The sequence below is a fragment of the Schistocerca serialis genome, chromosome 8 (assembly GCF_023864345.2).
Source record: "Schistocerca serialis cubense isolate TAMUIC-IGC-003099 chromosome 8, iqSchSeri2.2, whole genome shotgun sequence".
NCBI classification, from domain to species: Eukaryota; Metazoa; Arthropoda; class Insecta; order Orthoptera; family Acrididae; genus Schistocerca; species Schistocerca serialis.
Window position 1 is genome coordinate 439,292,330 of NC_064645.1, and position 16,315 is coordinate 439,308,644.

Sequence of the window (16,315 nt, forward strand, 5' to 3'; positions counted from 1 at the left end):
GAAGGTTTGGAGCTTGAAGAGGAGACCGGAATGCCATACGCGGTCATATGCGCGTTCGAGGTCAAGAGAGAGGAAGATTGCGGAGCGACGGGAATTGAGCTGTTCGGAAAGGAGATGAGTGAGGTGAAGGAGAAGATCGTCGGAAGAGAAGGACGGCCGAAAGCCACACTGGGTAACGGGGAGGAGGCGGTGCTGGCGGAGATGCTGGTGGATGCGGCGGGTGAGGATAGATTCCAGGACCTTGCTGAAGACCGAGGTAAGGCTGATGGGACGGTAGGAGGAGACGGCGGACGGCGGTTTGCCAGGTTTGAGGAACATGAGGATACGGGAGGTTTTCCACAGGTCGGGGTAGTAACCGGTGGACAGGACTACATTGTAGAGCCTGGCCAGGGTGGAGAGAAAAGAGACAGGAGCTTCACGAAGGTGACGGTAGGTGACACGGTCGTGACCAGGAGCGGTGTTGCGTTTGGTGCGGAGTGTATTGATGAGATCCTGTGTGGTGATGGGGGCATTAAGGTCCGTGTGTGGAATGTTGTCCAAGTACTGGAAACCAGGAGCGAGGGGAGGGACAGAGGTATCAGTTCGATCGCGGATATCTGGGAAGAGGGAGTAATCGAACTGGGGATCATCAGGGATGGAAAACACATCGGACAGGTAGGAGGCAAAGTGATTGGCCTTACTAAGGGCGTCAGGAAAGGGGCGATCATCGTGGAGAAGAGGATAGTAGGGGGAGGGTTTAGTTCCGGTAAGGCGACGGAAGGCGGTCCAGAACTTGGACGAGTTTATAGGGAGGGTAGCAGTTAAACGGGTGCATGTCTGTCGCCAGTCCCGGCGTTTCTTGGCCGCGAGCAAATTTCGAATGTGTCGCTGTAGTTGCCGGTGGCGTCGTAGGGTGTCCGGGTCACGCGTGCGGAGGAAGGCACGGTAGAGACGACGGGATTCACGGAGGAGGAGGACGGCCTGTGGTGGTAAGGTAGGACGGTGGGGGTGGATGGCAACAGTAGGGACGTGGGCCTCCACGGCCTCAGACAAGGTCTGCTGGAGAAAGGAGGCGGCATGGGTGACATCATCAGGACGGCGGTAGGCGAGAGGGTGGCTATCGACCTGAGTGGAGAGGGTATCCCGGTAGGCATTCCAGTTGGCACGGGAATAGTCATGGATGTACTTAGGGGGAGGGTCATGACGAGGGCCGGGGCGGGGGCGACGGCCGTCTGAAACGGTGAGGAGGACAGGGAGATGGTCGCTACCAATAGGCTCCAGGACATCCACCGTAATGCGACCAAGGAGGTTGGGGGAGGAGAGGATAACATCGGGAGTGGAGTTGGATTCGGGACGAGTATGCTGGGGGATGGGGATGAGGTCGCCTTGAAGGGAGGAGAGGAACCGATGCCACCGCCGTAACTGGGCAGCGGAGCGACTATGGATGTTGAGGTCGGCGGCGATCACATAGGAGGAGAAGGTACGGTCGATGTGGGAGAGGAAGTCGAAAGGAAGAGGGGCGTTGGGGCGGACATAGATGGTGGCACAGGTAACGGTAAGGCCGGGGAAGAAGAGACTAAGGATCAGGTGTTCGGTGGGGTCGGGAAGGAGAGGCTGGAGCCGAACGGGGATCTGGCGGTGGTGGCCAATGGCAACTCCGCCACGCGCAACTGGGAGGGGATTATCGGAGCGGTGGAGGAGATAGGGGGAGGTGTGGATGGAGTGGTGGGGTTGGAGGAAGGTTTCATTGAGGAGGAAGGCATCCACACGGTGGGTAGCAAGGGTGTGCAGGAAGAGGTTCTTGTTGGCGGGAAGGGAGCGGATATTGTTGAAAAGGATACGATGCTGTCGCGCCATGATAAGGACTTAGACGAGGGTGTCAAGGCGGGAGAAGGTGAAATGGGCCTGGTTATTGGAAAAGGTGGCGTACATTTTAAGGTGGAATATGGAACGGGCGGCGAGGGAGATCTGTTGTAAGGTGTGGGGGCGCTGAAAGGGATGGACGTTTTGAAGGACAATGGTGAGGAACCTGATGATGTCCTCAGCAGTGGGGGGGGGGACGAAGGGAATTGCCAGGAGGGGTGGGGGCGTCCAGGGGACGGACAGGTACGGTGAGTTCAGGAGTGGTGGGAGGGGGTCGGGCTTTGCACTTTTGGGAGTAGGTGGGGTGGGGGAGGCTGCAGGTATTACAGGAGGGAGGGGATTGGAGGTTGGGGCACTGCCGGAGGAAGTGCGCTTGCCGACAATGTGGGCAGGTGGGGGCCTCGCGGCACTCTGCTGTTGGATGTGCATTGTAGCGCAGACATCTCTGGCAGCGCAGGGATTGAGGGGGGGAACGGGAGGGGTCGACCTTGTACCGCTGATTGAAGAGGAGGGCACCCTCCTTCAGGAGACGGTCAATGGAGGGGGCGTCCTCAGAGAAAACCCGCATAAGGCGGGTGGGGCCGGTCGCGTTGAAAATGCGGCGGACCGCCCGCACCTCCAGGGTGGGATGGGCCTTCAGCTCCGCCAGCACCTCCTCCTCCGTGATCGACGGGCTAAGCCGAGTGATCATGGCGGTGAGGGTCGGCGGGCGACGCGGGGGTTGGGGTTGGCGGGTAGGAGATGGGGAGGGAGCAGGGGTGAGGGAGGCGTGAGGACCAAAACGGGTGATGGGGAGGCGGGAGAGGATGTCAGTATGGAGGGTTGGGCTGGGGGAGGAGATAAGAACAGAATCCCGTCTGGGAGTAAGGAGAGAGATGGGGACGCCAGGGAAATGTTGGCGGAGGAGGAGGGAGAGATTCCGGGCCTCGAGGAAGGAAGGATCGGGACGGGACAGGAGATATTTGTAGAGACCGGGTGGGGAGGAGGAGGAGGAGGAGGAGGAGGGAGCGGGGCCTGGTGGGGAGACGTCCATGGCATTTTGGGGTGGGGATGGCGGGCGGGGTGGAGCCTTTTTAGGAGCAGAGGAAGTGGAGGCGCCACTAGGGCGTTTGACAGCGGCAGATGGGCGGGTGGTGACAGGAGGGACGGGAACGATGGGGAGGTGGTGGGAAGGGACAGGTCCCGGCACGGACGCAGCAGGCGGCGCCGGAGATAGTGACTGTGACGGTGCAGGCGAATGTGGCAGTGATGGTGATGGTGACGATGATGACGGTGGTGGCGGTGATGGCGATGGCGATGGCGATGGGGAGAGCTGGGCGTGGGCAGTGGCCCGACGGGCCACCACCCTAGCCGGAGCTGCAGTGACAGGCTGGGGGAGTGGGGGGAAAGGATCAGAACGAGAGGAAGAGGCGGGAGATGGGGAGACAAAGAGCGAGGGCGAAGGGATAGAGAGGAGGGGAGGGATGGAAGGAGGGGGGTGGGATTGGGCACACCAAGTGATAGTGGTGGAGGCGGCGGAAGGGGACGTATACACGATGGCGGTGGTGGTAGTAGTGACGGTGGTGGTGGGGGCGGACATGACGACAAGAAGAAGAAAGAAAAACACAGCACTAAAAGGACAGGACACACACTGGGGGACGACGGACGGCGACGGCGACGGCGACGGCGACGGCGACGGCGACGGCGACGGCGACGGCGACGGCGACGGCGACGGCGACGGCGACGGCGACGGCGAGAGGCAGGGACGCTGCTGCCGCGGACGGGGCCGGGGCGGCGGCGGCTGCGGCTGCTGCTGCTGCTGCTGCTGCTGCTGGCTGGACTGCTGCTGGCTGGACTGCTGCTGCCACCGGAGGGCTGGCTGGCTGGCTGGCTGGCTGGCTGGCTGGCTGGCTGGCTGGCTGGCTGGCTGCGGGACCACTGCTGCAGGCCGGGACCGGGAACTGCTGGCTGGCTGGCTGGCTGGCTGGCTGGCTGGCTGGCTGGCACCTAGAACCCCTAACACTTCGATTAGCGCGAAAAAGGCACAATCGAAGGGCGGTAACCTTGCGGTGTACCGCCGGAGATGGGCGCATTTATTGTGAACTCCGTGTTATAAGTACACGTGGGCTACCTTCCCTCATGAGTGTGTACTCGACACCGTGTTGCCTCCACGATAAGTGCGCCAAGGAATTCTAATACCGAAATTAGTCGTGTGATACTACACTACTGGCCATTAAAACTGCTACACCACGAAGGCGGATTGCTACAGACGCGAAATTTCACCGACACGAAGAAGATGCTGTGATATGTAAATGATTAGCTTTTCAGAGCATTCACACAAGGTTGGCGCCGGTGGCGACACCTACAACGTGCTGACATGAGGAAAGTTTACAACCGATTTCTCGTACACAAACAGCAGTTGACCGGCGTTGCCTGGTGAAACGTTGTTGTCATGCATCGTGTAAGGAGGAGAAATGCGTACCATCACGCTTCCGACTCTGATAATGGTCGGATTGTAGCCTATCGCGATTGCGGTTTATCGTATCGCGACATTGCTGCTCGCGTTGGTCAAGATCCAATGACTGTTAGCAGAATATGGAATAGGTGGGTTCACGAGGGTAATAAGGAACGCCGTGCTGGATCCCAACGGCCTCGTATCACTAGCAGTCGAGATGACAGGCATCTTATCCGCATGGCTGTAACGGATCGTGCAGCAATGTCTCGATCCCTGAGTCAAAGTGTGGGGACGTTTGCAAGACAACAACCATCTGCACGAACAGTTTGACGACATTTGCAGCAGCATGGACTATCAGCTCGGAGACCATGGCTGCGGTTTCATCGTGACGCTGCATCACAGACAGGAGCGCCTGCGATGGTGTACTCAACGACGAACCTGAGTACACGAATAACAAAACGTCATTTTTTCGGATGAATCCAGGTTCTGTTTACAACATCATGATGGTCGCATCCGTGTTTGGTGACATCGCGGTGACCGCACATTGGAAGTGTGTATTCGTCATCGCCATACTGGTGTATTACCCTGTGTGATGGTATGGGGTGCCATTGGTTACACGTCTCGGCCACCTCTTGTTCGCATTGACGGCACTTTGAACATTGGACGTTACATTTCAGTTGTGTTACGTCCCGTGGCTCTACCCTTCATTCGACCCCTGCAAAACCCTACATTTCAGCAGGATAATGCACGACCGCATGTTGCTGGTCTTCTACGGGCCTTTCTGGATACAGAAAATTTTCGACTGCTGTCCTGGACAGCACATTCTCCAGATCTCTCACCAAATGAAATCGTCTGGTCAATGATGGCCGAGCAACTGGCTCGTCACAATACGCCAGTCACTACTCTTGATGAACTGTGGTATCGTGTTGAAGCTGCATGGGCAGCTGTACCTGTACACGCCCTCCAAGCTCTGTTTGACTCAATGCCCAGGCGTATCAAGGCCGTTATTACGCCCAGAGGTGATTGTTCTGGGTACTGATTTCTCAGAATCTGTGCACCCAAATTGCGTAAAAATGTAATCACATGTCAATTCTAGTATAATATATTTGTTCAATGAATACCCGTTTATCATCTGCATTTCTTCTTGGTGCAGCAATTTTAATGGCCAGTAGTGTATAAAGACATTCTCTAGATGCAGCTGTGGTGGTACTTTTTCTCATATGCATCATCAGCTGTAGTCCCTCGTCCATGCTGTAGGATGGACATCAATAAATTGAACATTTGTTTGTCATTTGCGGTTTGTACAGGGTGCGAAATTTAGTACACAGATCTGCCACCTCTATCTGCAATACTGGCGCTAATCTGGCTCGACACATCTTGGATGAGAGATACAGGTAAGTCTTTCTAAGGTACTTCAGCTCGATACAAGAGTGCGTCAGTTGTAATGGTTGCTGAGTCACGGCGTAGTATAATCTCACCTGAAGTTATAACCACACCCTTCAGATCGGCGTACTGGATTGCGATGTAACTGACCGTGATCGCATATGCCTAATGAAATTTTCCAGTGAGTAACGCTGTCGTTACTGAAGGAAAATATCGCCGGTTTGTTGGAGGAAAGTGTACAACAGACTCTTCTGAAAGAAGAATCTATTCTCAACTTCAGCTAAATACTGACGATAATTTTGAAATGGGTGGAGTATAGTGCCATCGCTCATAAACGGCACGGGGGGGGGGGGGGGCAAGGTACCACGTAATATTTACTATAAAAATCACTGTTAACACAAATAAAACACTGACTAACTAAAAAGGGGATAATTAAACGGTGGTCAGCAATGAATCTTCAGCATCTTGAGACAGGTGATGGCAAAGAAATTTAAGGAAATAATCACTGGCGTGGCAACAGAAGGTTGTCACGCTTCTCCACAGCACAACAGTTCCCGAGAAAATAAATGAATCAGAAAGCACTCAGTTTGCAGATACATATTCTGCAAAAAAAATGTAAAGTAAATTTAAATGGAGTTACTGGTTATATGAATGACTTAAGCTCTGTTACGTAAAAAAAATATTTTCAGCAACCTCAATGTAACGTAATGCGAAATTTAGAAAAAGGCAAGCAATTTACTTTTGGTTATTGTAAGACTGAACTGAATTTACTTTAAGAAAATGAGCAATTGTTTTACTTTTAAAATAACTACAATATATTACATATCAAGCCAGAAGTAGTCACTCGCTAAGCTAAATACGGAGTAAATGAAATTGCGCACTATTAATTTGTCCTTTATCTTTAGTTGATAGTTTTGCCAGTGATATTTAGCGTCTGTCACGCAGTACAAGAATGAGGCAGAGTGTTTAGACTGAAAGTAGTCATTAGTAAACATACAAAACTATCAATTTTCATATTCTTACAACACTCGGTGATTGCATGGAAAGGGACCCTGCTTGGTAATAATGTCAGAGGACAATGACAACAAAGGTGCCCTACAAGTTTTAAATACTGTAGGTTATTATTCAAGTTATTCATACTTTGTGAAAGAAATGTTACTGGGCAATGCCCACATAAGTTTACACACAGCTAACAGTCTTACGATGTTGTAGCTGTGCGGACGACGAAGAATGTAGTCGACAAGAATGCTGGGCTGCTGTTGTTGCTGCTGCTGCTGTTAGAGCACTCCGAGTCGTCTCCAGAGCCACGGATAATTATGGGACAGACAGGCAATAGTTAAAATTGTAGCTTCCTCCTCTTGTTCACTCGTACTGTGCTCTCGATACTCGCAGGTTAACGAATCAGGTGCGTCTACACCGGCACGTGCATGGCTGGACACCGCGTCGGCGGCAACGCCCAACAAAAACTTCCGCACTCTTTTATAACTCAAGCTGCTCTGCCTCCTCTCTGCTCGCAACGCGACGGAGACTCTCCATGGCCGGTCGGAGTGGCCGAGCGGTTCTAGGCGCTACAGTCTGGAACCTTGCGACCGCTACGGTCGCAGGTTCGAATCCTGCCTCGGGCATGGATGTGTGTGATGTCCTTAGATTAGTTAGGTTTAAGTAGTTCTAAGTTCTAGGGGACTGCTGACCTCAGGTGTTAAGTCCCATAGTGCTCAGAGCTATTTTTAGAGACTCTCCATTCGCAAAGATAAACAACGGCGCAGCTACTATCATTTTTTCGTTGCTATCGATATATTTCAGTAAAGTTGCCTTGGCTATTACCCAGCAATTTACAGTAATTTCATTATTACTACAATCAATTACATACAGTCAAAAATAAGTATACTAGTACATCGATCACGTATTAAAAACAGTTTGTGTAATACAGGTTACAGCTTCAGGGTCCAAATTACAGTGCAAGTTATCAACGAATGTTAAACCGCGAAAATTTTTTATGGTGCAGAAGGTATTTTATCTCCATTTTCGATGTAACAAACTATAGACAGGAGTGACCAATGACTTATTTGCCACATAGCTTTCATGGCGAACACATGGGAATCAGATTAATTTTTTATGCCTATGCTGTTCAAAAGAATTCGGGAAACATGACTTTGGGCGTCTGCCATATTCAATTGAACAATAATTGAGGGCTGGGCATATTTCCAAATTATATTTTTATCTTTCACAAATTAAGCAGACAACAAAAAATCGTTTCATTCTTTATCGTTTACATAAAAATAACTGGAATGTCCGACATGTGTCGAAAACAGAGTGAAAACAATCATTCATCCCTTCATCCTAGGAGCCTTTCATTAGACTTTGAGAGCTTCAGTAACATATATGCCCTCCGTGAGTGTTTATCAGCGCCTGACACCTATGTGGCACGCTCCGCATAAGTCTACGGAGGTTACCCTGTGGTATTAGAACCCATGAGAATTTTTGGAATGTCTGTTGTGGAACGAGGCGACCACAAACACGTCTGTCAAGCATATCCCTCATATGCACCATGGGGTTTTAGGTCGCAACTGCCCATCGGCCATTCCAATACTTCAACGCCCAGGCTTCGCAAGACACCTCTGCTGACGCACGCCACATGTGCCCCGGCGTTAGAAGGAATTCAGGGGCACCACTGTATGCAACAGCCACCACATGGTCCAACACGATATGTTTAGTGAACTGCCTGGCAGTAAGGTGACCATGTACAACGACGAGATCGGTTTGGCTGTCAACACTGGAGCCTCCAAACAATGTCATGGAACCTTGCAAATCTGTCGATTTCCTGGACAACATTTGACAAGCACGGCTCACCACGGCGTCTCTACAAACGAACAAGGCCATCACCTTGCGTCAGAGGACATCTGGACTCGTTTGCAAACAACACATTCCTCCAGTTGAAGCGTGGCGCTTTATATCGCTCCTGTCTAGAGCCTGTGTATCGAGAAAATGTGTGCACAGTGACAGATGATCTGAAGCGGGTTCAGTCGAGCATGTAGTTCTAATTTTCATCTACTGGAGGACAGTAGCGGACAGAGACATTCAAGAAACGTATCAAGAGAGTGTTTTTGTGAACTGTTCTGTTTATTTTTGAAGGCATTTTTGTTTATTTATGTTTGTTCGGATTTGTATATGCTTTTAGTAATGTCAATGAGGTTTGAATGTGATCTAAATATGTAGATCATTGTTCTACTGATGAACGCTGTACGAGCTAGTATGAGAAAGTTTTAAGACATTCTGAATGCAGACTACGGGGAATTTTGTATCGTAATAAGTTAAGTACGTTCATGGTAAAAGGAAAGCTGATTCGAGTGCAAATGAAAATAGTTAATAACGTAAAGTATAAAGAAGATATCAGAATGTGAAATATTTATTTCGGGAAAAAGTACGGTTCGAAAGTGTGTTATTTGTTGATTGGTTAGTCATGAAAAGCGCGGACTAACGCGCGAGAGTAATGTTTTCCTACTGGCGTTAAAGAAAATTGACCTATCAGAACTGACTATTCTCGCGCGCCTTTTCTCCTGAAGATATAGAACGCCTACAGCAGTCTAAAGGGGTCGGAGCCCAGCGTTTCAATGGTACGGTCGTCTGTAGTATGGGCTCCGAAGGGAGTTATAATTTGCCTGTTTCAGTAAAGCTACATGTTTCAAAAGTGTTTTAAAGAGAAGGCATATTTATTCCGGTGTGTTTTTTTACAAACGACGGATTTTTAAAGTAATTTTATGTACGTTTTTTTTTTTTTTCAGATGGCCTATTGAGCAGATCGGAGGCTAAAAACTTGAGTGCATCAGACACCGATAAACTAAATAGTATGGCGAGCATTTTCATATGAGAACAATCCGTGCTTAACAGCTGTTCAGATTTCAGGAAATACGTTACCATAAACTTATTAACGTGAATGAAAGGGTTTGTGCATGACTGTGTTAAGATTAGCACGGGCTTGGCAGTGAACGCGTACATTATCAAAGTTCAGAATATACCGAAGTTTCTCCAGTATTTCCACCTTCCATTCAAAATTAAGACTTTTTCCCGATTCTTGGAATAGTTACATTGTACGCAGCCTGGTGCGAGTTGCAGTACGGTAGGTTTCTGCTCCACTTTACTAACGGCGATCCGCTGAAACGAGTTCAGAGGTAGGTACAGTTAGTAAGGACGCAAGGAACCGCGCCGCCGCACAGTGACGAAGCTGCCAATTGGCATGGGAACGGAAAAACTGAGGGAGAGCTGCAAGATGTTGTCTTGTCAAGAGGGGTACTCGAACAGGTCGTCTGGGTTGTATGGTCCTTTCTCGTAGCCTGCTCATTACAGTCCGATCGAACGCAGCGGCTCCAGTAGCCCTTCTGAGATCGTTTTGCAGTGCTCTGGTGGTATCCGTATAACGCCGCAACGCAGAGATGGGCAGATATCGGTCTTCACGTGCGGTTGTAATGCGTCGGCGACCTCGTCCCTCGCCTTGTATTCTGACCTTTCTAGCGTGTCCACAGTATAAGGATGATACATGAAGAGGTACTGACATCTGCAGCAACACGACACGAAGTCCATACTTTTTTTATCAAACAGACCGCCTTACAACTTGCACTGCATTAACGTGTCACGTTGCACGCTCTTGGTTGAGTAGTATGTCCACAAATGACAACTGCCATCCGTGTACCTGATTAGAAAACAGTGGACACAGGAATGCACTTCCTTCTGAAGGATCACCTGACGCTGTAATGCATAACACAGTCAATAGATAGCGAATGATTTGAACTGTTGCCTACACTGAAAGCGAAGATTTCAAGCCACGCAATAATGCCACAGGTATGAAAATAAGTTTAATATATCGTACGTCGATAAACGTGTTCCCCTAATTCTTCTGCAAGTTATGTATGGTACGTGAAGTTCAGAATGAAATATTAGTGTCTCAAAGCGGTCCCATGAAACCCTCGTAAATTCTCGAGAAAATCGACTTTTAAACTCTCCGAACGACTTCAATTCACTAAAGTTGAAACGATTTTCCAAAGGCCCATGTGGCACTTTTGCTAGCGCTGCAGTTTGGTAATCATAGAATCGCTGGTTCCAGTTTCGTTCCAGACACTAATTTCTTCTCATTACTTCAAATACCTTCGTCATTTAGATATAAAATCCATCAAATATAATGCTAATATCCACATACGTAACATCATTTTTTGTGAAAATTGGCTGTGATTTGAGGTAAAACGCCTCTATACGGAGAGAGTTAACAGTGTTTGTTATCTGTGTCTGTTTACAACTTTACAGTATACGCTTGACTATTACTTATATATTGTGATGACGGTTGCCTCAAGCGAGATCCCATGCCACTGATCTGACTCTCATGCTAATAGAATTACCCGTGGAGCATCCCACAGCTGCTTGGAATGCGTACTGTAAAGTTTACAGATATCCGCAGATAACGGATTCTGTTAGCTCTGACCTTATAGAGGCGCTCTCTAATATCGCATTATCCCTCAGTTCACATGAAACTGACATGAACAATGAAAATTTTATGTTAATTTAGCTCTGCCTTTAAAACCACATGTCCCAAAGAAATATCATCATAGCTTCAGCGAATTATAATCGTTTGGGGAACTCCAAAGTCGATTTTATCGAGAATTTTTGAAAGTTGGATCGAACTGTTATAGAGATTGATATCTGACTAGCTGCATCACAGCCGCGTAATAAAACAGTGACGCAGGATGAGACGTGGTATTTACTGGTATTAAGAAAACCGTAGAAGGGAGGAGCCACCAATGCAACTTCCTGTTCACAACAATACAGAATCATAAGTTTGTTTTCTTTACAAATTAACAAATTTCTGAAATGGATAAGCTTTTACAAGAGAAATCAAAACAAGAACAACATGACAATAATTACAAGGGGGCGGCCGCGGTGGCCGAGTGGTTCTAGGCGCTTCAGTCCGGAACCGCTCGACTGCTACGGTCGCAGGTTCGAATCCTGCCTCGGGCATGGACGTGTGTAATGTCCTTAGGTTAGTTAGGTTTAAGTAGTTCTAAGTTCTAGGGGACTGATGACCTCAGATATTAAGTCCCATAGTGCTCAGAGCCATTTGAACCAATTACAAGGGCCCGCAACTGTAGTCCGCCCGTTATCGGATGAAACAGCGGTGTTTACTACCGCGCTTGACATAGTTTCTCTTATTAAATGCCATTCTGCAACACATGAAAACGTAAAAGTAACATCGTTGACAAGAGTGCTTCAGTTACTCAAACAAATGACGAAAAGATTTTTTTTATTTGGAAGCTGAATGTCAAAAGGTTCAGAGTTAAGATGCGCGCCTATGCTTAAAGGTTAAAGAAATTCGGAAACAATTATCATTTCAATCAGCAACAAGGTACGACTGGATCCCAACCCGTCCCTTTTGACAATCTTATTTTGGCTAAGGCCCTGGTGACAGTTGGCTGTTAATATGTCAAAAGTTAAATTGAAACTTCCTGGCAGTTTAAAACTGTGTGCCGGACCGAGACTCGAACTCGGGACCTTTGCCTTTCGCGGGCAAGTGCTCTACCAACTGAGCTACCCAAGTTGCTCAGTTGGTAGAGCACTTGCCCGCGAAAGGCAAAGGTCCCGAGTTCGAGTCTCGGTCCGGCACACAGTTTTAATCTGCCAGGAAGTTTCATATCAGCGCATACTCCGCTGCAGAGTGAAAATCTCATTCCGGAAAAGTTAAATTGTTTCTCAGCTATGAAGGCAGCTCTGAAGGAACGTTCTAAAACGTTACGTACGAGCACTTATTACAAGAGAACTCACTCGGCGGAACCACACGATCCAGTTAAAAATACACCTACAATGACCCGGTCTTACAAAGACAGGAACGCACAGCTTAGTACAACAGGTAGTTCCGATTATCTCAAGTACAATTACAATCAAGGAATTGAACCGATTAACATCTAAAACTAACCACAAGAACCCTGTTAGTTTAACGGCAATCTGTGCCTTGGTACAATTGTTTCGATTGTATTTTCGACCAGGAGCCGATTCATTGAAACATTAATGATCGGGTATGAACTAGAAAGGAAGGGCAATATAATATCAGAACAAATTTTCAAACGACAGCTAGTATCTAGTATAATACTACGGACTATATTTACGCCCAAGTAGCCGACCGAGTAAAACTCTGAGGGCTGGGTAGAAACCAGAAAAAATAAAGAAAGACAATATAGTAACGGGGCAAATTTTTAAACGACAGCCAGTATTTGAGTACAATACTACGGTCTATATTTGTGACGAAAGAGACGACCGAGTAAAACTCTGACGGCCGGGTACAAACCAGACAATCATTAGGAGATCGGGTAGACAATGACACCAATCACCACAAGGATTACATAATGTTACTCCCCTTTATCAGCAAGCAGTTCCATGGATCCGCGGTGTGTCGCGGTGGTTACTGAGTGATGCCGATGAAAGCCAGGAAGAAGGGGGCAGCCAGGCCACGGGCAGTCGTCCCACACAGATGTTGCCAACTAACCGACGGGATGTCGGCCTGCTGCTTGTAGTCGACGCTGATCCCGGTGAAGTACTCCGGTATCCTTCTTCTGCCCAGGCCCCCCTTGCGTAGCTCGTGGCTTCGGCCGCTCTGACATCTTGACCGCCTCTTGTCGCGACGCTACAGCCAATCCCCAAACTTGGCGTCTCCTTTCTCGGGCCAGCGAACCCGTATACTGTATATATCGGCAAGCAAAGAGCTTCTGAAAACGCAAGACACAGATACCAACTCCTCCTCGTAGATATTGACAACGGGGCCGCAAGAGGGATAGTCGATACTACCCTTGAGCTAGTGGCGCCAGACAGAACAGCCTACTAACTTAATGAAGCCTCGGCTCACAGGAAGTGTAGAAGAAATTTCTTTTAATTCCGTCAATGATTACGAAACACTTGCTCCTTAGACTGTCGGTTTTGATGAGTAATGACCACCTTCGGATATTCTAAAGATTAAATGTTTTGTGATCTCTGACGGAAATAAAAGAAATTTATTGATCTTTTAGTTCTGAACTTCACGTTACATAAATATAAAAATTACAAAACTTCGACTGTTGTGCAGTCCTTTATTAGTGATGAGGATACCCGACGGACATTTATACATGGATACAGCTATAGTAAAGACATGTGAGGCAATGAAAGGAGTCAAAAATGGAACTACACATCTTTTCAGGTGAAAGAGAAACTTGTTATCCGTTGTATACGAATGCCTAGTTTCGCGGCGAAGTATAATGATAAAATTTTCTCGTGCTTCCGGTCGCGTCTAGAGTTTTAAAATCCACCAACTTTCGGCCGAATTCTCCTCGGCCATTGTCAACTGGTGATTTTTCGAATGATTGCTGCAGCCGTCCTTATATAGCCGTGCTGTCTTCAGTGACGTCACTGGTGCTCTTCCAGCGCCATATATGGTAATGTTTTCATTGCGCTCCGGGTTCCAAGCTGTCCTTAGCTGCAGAACCGCCGTCTTTCTTGAGGGTGTTGTCGGAAATTTTTAACTTGATCGCTCCTTTTCTAACACTGTCCCAAAAACTAGTAGTCCGCGTAATAACAAATGTCTCGGCAAACGCAATACGGTGTCCGTTCTCTAAAGCAAGTTCCGCCACCGCTGATTTCTCAGGATGCCCTAGGCGAAAACATCTCTCGTGTTCCACATGGCGTTGTTCAATAGTACGTACAGTCTGTCCGATATAGAACTGTCCACACCCACACGGGATGTTATATACTCCTGGCGTTCTGAGCCCAACATCGCCTTTCACAGCCCTCATTAGCTGTCGAATTTTAGCCGGTGCCTAAAAATGGTTATCCATTGTTATCCATTGTAGAGAGTTACAGATGATCTGCTCCTGGTGAAAATAAATATAACACTCTTTAATAGATGAAAATATCGAATTTCATTGGACTACCTTATCAGCTATGATTCCCTGGAACGAGTGACAACTTGAAAGTACCTTGTACTTCCTGACCAGGAGGGAAGTACGTTGGAACGTGGTATGTCTCTCGGATTCGCCTTCGACGCCATCAACCCGCAACGCTTCTATACTTAGCGGGTTATCATCAGCTCGACCCGTGCGTTCACGATGGTTTCCGCAGCATCCGTCTCAACTCCCAGAGGGCCTCCCAGTAACCAGCCAGACGACGCTGATGACACCAACAGGGTCGCTCCAGACGTACACCTCTTGCTGCATCCGCCACTACTTCGACAGCTATTAGGAAAATTGTAACCTTCCGCCGCAGGAGCATTTCTGCTCGTGCGGAGCCGCCGAGAGTCAGTTCCATCATCCCCAGCCAGTGACTGACGCACCTTGACTGTTTGGACACCACCTCGTATCGGACGTCGCTTTCAGCACCCGGAGAGCTTCACTACCGCGACCTGTGCCCCGAGGCTTGATGGTCTGCGCCGTGAACAAGGCGTGCTCTTCGTGAAATAGAACTTTAAATACGTACATTGTTTCGAAGAAACAGGGTGGGGCGGAGAAAGGTGATGCGGTGAACGCAGTTCCAGAGTACAAAGAAACACAGCAGAGAAAAGGAAGTGCTGTACTAACTCGAATATAACAGATGTTGAAAGTGACCACCATTCGCCGGCAGCTGTGACCGAGCGGTTCTAGGCGCTTCAGTCTGGAACCGCGCGACCGCTACGGTCGCAGGTACGAATCCTGCCTCGGGCATGGATGTGTGTGATGTCCTTAGGTTAGTTAGGTTTAAGTAGTCCTAAGTTCTAGGGGACTGATGACCTCAGATGTTAGGTCACATATTGCCCAGAGCCATTAGAACCATTTGACCACCATTCACCTCTTGCAACTTTTGGCCCCTGCTCAGCAAGCTGCTGAAGGCGGATCGAAGCTGGACTGCTGGAATTACTGCAGTCTCATCCGAAATGTTCTGCTTCACTTCTTCAAGGTTATGAGGGTTGTTGCGATACACCTTGGACTTCAGGGCTCCCCATACAAAGTAATCGCATACTGGCAGTTCATGTGACTTGGATAGCCAGACTGGCCTCTTCTAACAACTCTGTCAGGTGTGAAAATTGCGTAAATGTGCTTCAAGGGTCGGCCGGCTGTATGGGCAGTTGCCCCATCCTTCTGGAAGTAACTGTAGATCTTTTCTTCCCCTTTAACGCTGCCAAAAATGGTTTCAGAATGTTGGCAGTGTAACTCGCTAAAGTCGGCGACTCGTCCGGGCCACTTTTATTTGCCCAACACTGTACAATTTTCATTGGTCAAGTGAACGTAATCTGCTGTTAGAAGAATCTATTTTCGTTTCGTTGAAGAACGATTATTGTAACTGTTCCTTCACATTACTAAGACTAATTTCTGGAGAAGATTTTTTTTTCTTTTGTTGTGCTGCATCAGAAACAGCAGGCTATTCCTAATCGAAATATGCTTGTTCAAATAACCAAAGTTTAATTACATCTACTTGTGGTCTTGTGGTAGTATCTCGAGTGAGAACGATCCCAACCAAATAGCCATGGGCGAAACATGCCAAATTCAGTTTTACTGGGAGACTCTTAAGGGTGTGTGATACACTAACGGAGGTCCCTTATACCCTTATTCTCCTTTGACGCGGATAAGAGCGGCGACGCGTCGTGGTAGGGAAGCAATGAAGTCTTGGTAGGTCGCTGGA